Here is a 6,192-nt window from a genome sequence, read left to right as displayed (position 1 = left end):
CTTAGAATCCTCCATTCTCCTTTAAGTTGTTTTTGGTGTGCAACACCAAACTTAGCTCCTTGCAATACATATCAATTATTTAACATTTTTATTGAAAAGGATATGAAAAGGAAACTACCTCAGGTTGGGTTGCCTCCCAACAAGCGCTCTTTTATTGTCATTAGCTTGACATTGAGGCTTTCTTTTATGGTGGTTGGTGCTTGTAGAGCCTCAATTTGTCTCCCCTGACTGTGATCCTCTTCTTTGTTCCCTGGTGTTCAATTTCAGCATGCTCTAATGAGAGTATGTTGCTGACAGTGTAGTAGTCCTCAGTTTGTTGGTTCGCCCCCAGCTGTTGATATATCAGTTGCACTTTGTCACCTTTGGAAAGCCCCTCTGTTGGGATCTTCCTGTTCTTCCAACCCCTTTTTGTTTTGTTTCTCCGTTTCATCTTTCCTTTTGTTGATCTTTCTTTTCTGGCCGTAGGCTTCCCTTGGGGGCCTCTCTTCTCAGTGGCTAATACTCCAATATCCTCTTGGGCCTCTTCATCAGTCTGCATTATCCTTAGCCTTGGGATGTTGCTGTGACTCTCTTTGTTAGTGTCTTCCTTCAATTGTGATTCTCCCTTGTCAATTTTCATATAGTCTTTCTTCTCCTTGCTAAATTGTGCCTCTGGTAATACCTTTAGAGTGACACTCTTATCATGCATTCTAAGAGTTAATTCTCCTTCCTCTATGTCTATGATAGCTCTAGCAGTGGCCAAGAATGGCCTTCCCAGAATAATAGAATCACCATCATCCCCTTCTGAATCTAGAACCACAAAATCTGCAGGGTATATGAAGTTGTCCACCTTGACCAGCAGGTTTTCAATCATACCCCTGGGGTATACTGTTGACTTATCTACTAACTCTAGAGAGATTTGTACTGGTTTAACTTCCTCTATATGCAGCTTTTTTATCAAGGAGGATGGTATTAAGTTGATACTTGCTCCTAGATCGCACATTGCTTTAGTGATGGTTAATTCCCCAATGGTGCAAGGTAGCAAAAAGCTCCCTGGATCTTCAAGCTCAGGGGGAAATCCTTTTTGAATCAAAGCCCTGCATTCTTCAGTGAGCAGTATGGTTTCTTTCTCATCCCAACTTCTTTTCTTGTTGATAAGCTCCTTCAAAAACTTGGCATACAGAGGCATTTGCTCAAGTGCTTCAGCAAAAGGAATATTGATTTCCAGCTTTTTAAAAGTTTCAAGGAACTTGTGAAAATGCTGGTCTTTGGTTTCTTTGTTGAACCTCTGGGGATATGGCAGTGGAGGTACAAAGGTTTTCTCTATTTGTTGCTTTTGATTCTTGGTTGGCTTTTCAACTGCTTCATTCCCTTTTTTTGGAATTTTTGATTGTTCCTCCTTTGCCTGAGTTTGCTTTGAAGCTTCCTTGCTTGCTATTGCATCATCATCATTGGCTTCCTCTGTGTGTGTTGGCTGTTCCTCTTCTATTGGTCTTTTGCTGCTCTCTACTTGCTTCTTAGTAGTGTCATTGTTGCTCATCAATGTTCTCCCACTCCTTAGTTGTATTGCCTTGCATTCTTCCTTAGGATTTGGGATTGTGTCACTCGGCAGTGAGCTTGAAGGTCTCTCAACAGAAATCTGTTTGGAGATTTGCCCCATCTGTCTCTCTAGGCTTTTCAGGGATGCTTTCTGATTCTTGGTTACCATTTCCTGGTGTTTCAACATTTTGTCTATCACGGCCTCCAAATTAGTGATTCTCTGGGCTTCAGGTGATACTTGAGGTGGGTTATGAGATGTGGGTGGTGGATGATAGGCATTTTGGTTGGTGGGTTGGTTATTGGATTGGTACTGGCTGGGGTTGGGGTAGTTGTTTTGAGGTCTTCTGTAGGGGTTTTGGTTGGTCTGCTGCTGGTTGTGGTTTTGGTTGTTTCTTGGGTTGTTTTGGTTTGAGTTCCTCTGCCATGGTTGTTAGTTTTGGGTATGATTATCTCCCCACCTGAGGTTTGGGTGGTTCTTCCAGGATGGATTGTATGTATCACCATACACTTCATTTGGTCCTTGGTTGTGCATATACTGTACTTGCTCTTGTTGTTGTTCTTCTTGAGTTTCTTCATTTTGCCCCCATGTGGATGATGGTTGGCTTGTGTTAACTGCTGCAACTTGGAGACTATCAATCCTCTTGGCCATTTGTTCAAATTATTGTTGAATTTGCTGCTGCATCATCTTGTTTTGAGCCAAGATTGAGTCCACTCCTTCTAGCTCCATTACTCCTCTTCTTTGTGATGGTTGGCGGTTTCTTTGATGAGCAAAGAAATATTGGTTGTTAGCCACCATATCAATGAGATTTTGAGCTTCCTCTGCAGTTTTCATGAGTTGCAAGGAACCTCCAGCTGAGTGGTCAAGTGATTCTTGAGCCTTTAGGGTGAGTCCTTCATAGAAGTTCTGTAGCTTGTCCCACTCAGTGAACATTTCTGGTGGACATTTCCTCAGCAGAGCCTTGTATCTTTCCCATGCTTCATACAGATTTTCAGCATCCAATTGTGTGAATGTTTGTACTTCGGTTTTCAGCCTGTTAACCCTTTGAGGTGGATAGAATTTGGCTAGAAATTTAGTCACCAAATCATCCCAGCTAGTGATGCTTCCTTGAGGAAAGGTTTCAAGCCACTGTGCGGCCTTGTCCCTTAATGAGAACGGGAACAGCAGAAGCTTGTAGGTCTCAGGATTTACGCCATTGGACTTGACAGTGTCACAAATCCTTAAGAAGGTAGATAAATGTTGATTTGGATCCTCCAATGGTCCTCCCCCAAACGAGCAGTTGTTTTGGACCAATGTAATGAGTTGTGGCTTCAATTCAAAGTTGTTTGCATTGACATTAGGGGTGAGAATGCTGCTTCCACAATGTCTAGCATTTGCAAAGGTATAGGAGGCCAAAACTCTCCTCTGGGGTGGGTTGTTGTTGTTGTTATCTGCTCCACCAGGTGGATTGGTTGAATGCTCCTCCATATCTTGGAATTCTTCTTCTGATTCCTCTTCTCCAACAATATTTTTCCCTCTTTCAGCTCTTCTTAACCTCCTGAGAGTTCTCTCGTCTTGTTCATGAAAGGTGGGTGTGGTTCTTCTTGTACCTGACATACAATCAAAACATAAGAAACACACAAACCAGTGACACTTCAATCTACTGCTAGAATGAAGTTTTAGTTAGCTTAAGCAAAAATTCAAACAGTTAGCGGGTTAATTGCAAATTAGAGAAACAGAAAATAAAAATGCTAGATCTAGATCACCACCTCACTTAGTCATTGTCAATCTAATCAATCCCCGGCAACGGCGCCAAAAACTTGATGAGATATTTTGATGGAAAAATGAATTTCTCCCAAAACACACAAATCTAAACGGCAAGTGCACCGGGTCGCATCAAGTAATAATAACTCACGGGAGTGAGGTCGATCCCACAGGGATTGAAGGATTGAGCAATTTTAGTTTAGTGGTTGATTTAGTTAAGCGAATCAAGATTTGGTTGAGTGATTTGTGATTTGCAGAATTTAAATTGCATGGAAAGTAAAGGGAATGGGTAATTGACATGAAATTAAAGAGAACAGGAATTTAAATGCTGAATCTTAAAGAACAAGAAATTAAATGGCAGAAACTTAGAACGCAAGAAATGTAAATTGCAGAATCTTAAAGTGCAAGAAATGTAAATAGCTTGAATTGTAAAGGGGATTGGGACTTGGATTTGCAGAAATTAAACAAGGAAAAGTAAATTTGCATCAAGCAGAGAAGTAGAAGAGGGTTTGGGTTAAATCGGATCTTGAAGCAGAAAAGTAAATGAACATGAAAACAGTAAACAGAGAATTAGAAATTGAAAGTTCAGATCTCAGGACCCAGAGACTAGAAAACCGAGTCTAGATCTCAATGCCTTCCTAGATCCAACAAGAACAATTGCAAGGGAATTGTAAATTGCAAGGGAAGTAGATGAAGAGAAATTAACAGAATTTAAATTCAATCAAGCAGTAAATAAAGCAGAGAGATCCAAGGATGAGATTGAAACAGAATTTCTTCAATTCTCCAACCTCAGATCCAAGACAATTGTAATTGAAATTGAAAGCAATAAAACTAAGAGGAAGAGAAGTGAATTCTCCTTCCCCAAGACTAAGAAATTAAAGATCACTCAATATCCAAAGCTCTCCGAAAACTATTATGAAAATTCCAAAGGAAAGCTCCCCGAAGAACTTGAATTCTATCCTATTTATACACTTTCTTCAAATGATCTTCAAGCCTTGAGTTGGGCCTTTGCTCTTGGTGGAATTGGGTTGAAAGACGCCTTGGTTGATTGCTCTTGGAGTTTGGAGAAGAACCAAAGTGAACCAAATGAACCGGGTTGGAGTTTTGCAAAAGTTGGAGTAAAAGTTTGAGCAAAAGTTAGGGGCTAACTTTTGCTCCAACTTTTCATATCAGCCACCATAACTTGCTGCTATCCACGTTGCGACAAAAGTTAGGGGTCTAACTTTTGCTCCAACGTTGGCCTCCTAATGTGTACTTATGGCGCCAACGTTAGCCCAAAAGTTAGAGGCTAATGTTGGCGCAAACTTTTGCTCCTTCCCTTGTATATTTCATGTGCCAACGTTAGCCCAAAAGTTAGGGGCTAACGTTGGCGCAAACTTTTGGTGCCCAGGGAGGTTTTTCTTATGCCAACGTTAGCCTCAAAGTTAGGGGCTAACGTTGGCGCAAACTTTTGGTGCCCAGGGGTGATTTTCATGTGCCAACGTTAGCCCAAAAGTTAGGGGCTAACGTTGGCGCAAACTTTTGGTGCCCAGGGAGTGATTTTCAAGTTCCAACGTTAGCCCAAAAGTTAGGGGCTAACGTTGGGGATAACTTTTCACCCAAAAGTTTGTGCAAAAGTTTGAGGCTAACTTTAGGTCCAGCTTTTTGCTTCCTGGTTCAATTTCACTTATTCCATTGTCCTCTCTTTACTCCTAGCTATTCCTTCTTGCTTCAACCTTTCTCCAAGCTTTCTTCACCTATCATTAATCAACCAAACACATCAAAGCTATGCTTAAAATCATGAGATATTCATTCTTTCATAATATGTGACAATTATAGTATAAAACCTCATGAAATAGCATGAATTCATACATGGTTGATTAAATCAAAGGAAACATGAAAATCTACCAAATTGGCTTGCTTATGGCTCAAGAAAGTGCATAATTCAATTGAAAACAAAAGAAAAGGGCTAGTGAAACTAGGCTAAGATGACTTGTCATCAGTTATTTTAGGGAAGAGTGTTATTGGAAAGGTGGGAGAGGAGAGAAGAAGAGGTGTGATAGGTGCGGATCCTGTGGGGTCCACAAATCTAGAAGGGTCAAGGACTTAACATCCCTGCTCCATTTAGGTGTGCAAACTCCCTTAGAATGCATGTCTGGCGTTAAACGCCAGCTTGCTGCTTGTTCCTGGCGTTTAACGCCAATTCCATGCTCTGTTCTGGCGTTAAATGCCAGTCTGGTGCTTGTTTCTGGCGTTTAACGCCAGCTTGATGCTTCTTTCTGGCGTTAAACGCCAGTTTGATGCTTCTTACTGGCGTTTAAACGCTAGTAAGCTCTTCCTCCAGGGTGAGCTGTTTTTAATGTTGTTTTTCATTATGTTTTTTATTTTTCAGTAGTTTTTGTGACTTCACATGATCATCAACCTAAAGAAAACATAAAATATCCATGGAAAATAAATAGAAATAATTAAATAACATTGGGTTGCCTCCCAACAAGTGCTTCTTTAATGTCAATAGCTTGACAGTGAGCTCTCATGGAGCCTCACAGATGTTCAGAGCATTGTTGGGACCTCCCAACACCAAACTTAGAGTTTGACTGTGGGGGCTTTGGTTGACTCTGCAGTGAGAGAAGCTTTTCATGCTTCCTCTCCATGGTTACAGAAGGAGAACCTTGAGTCTTAAATACAAGGTAGTCTTTATTCAGTTGAAGGACCAACTCTCCTCTGTCCACATCAATCACAGCTTTTGTTGTGGCTAGGAAGGGTCTTCCAAGGATGATGGATTCATCCTCATCCTTCCCAATGTCTAGGATTATGAAATCAGTAGGGATGTAAAGGCCTTCAACCTTTACTAACAAGTCCTCTACTAATTCATAAGCCTGTTTCATTGATTTGTCTGCCATCTCTAGTGAGATTCTTGCAGCTTGTACGTCATAGATTCCTAGTTTCTCTATTAC

This window comes from Arachis hypogaea, chromosome 11, assembly GCF_003086295.3.
Source record: "Arachis hypogaea cultivar Tifrunner chromosome 11, arahy.Tifrunner.gnm2.J5K5, whole genome shotgun sequence".
In the NCBI taxonomy this organism is placed as follows: Eukaryota; Viridiplantae; Streptophyta; class Magnoliopsida; order Fabales; family Fabaceae; genus Arachis; species Arachis hypogaea.
Note: the sequence above shows the minus strand (reverse complement) of the source record.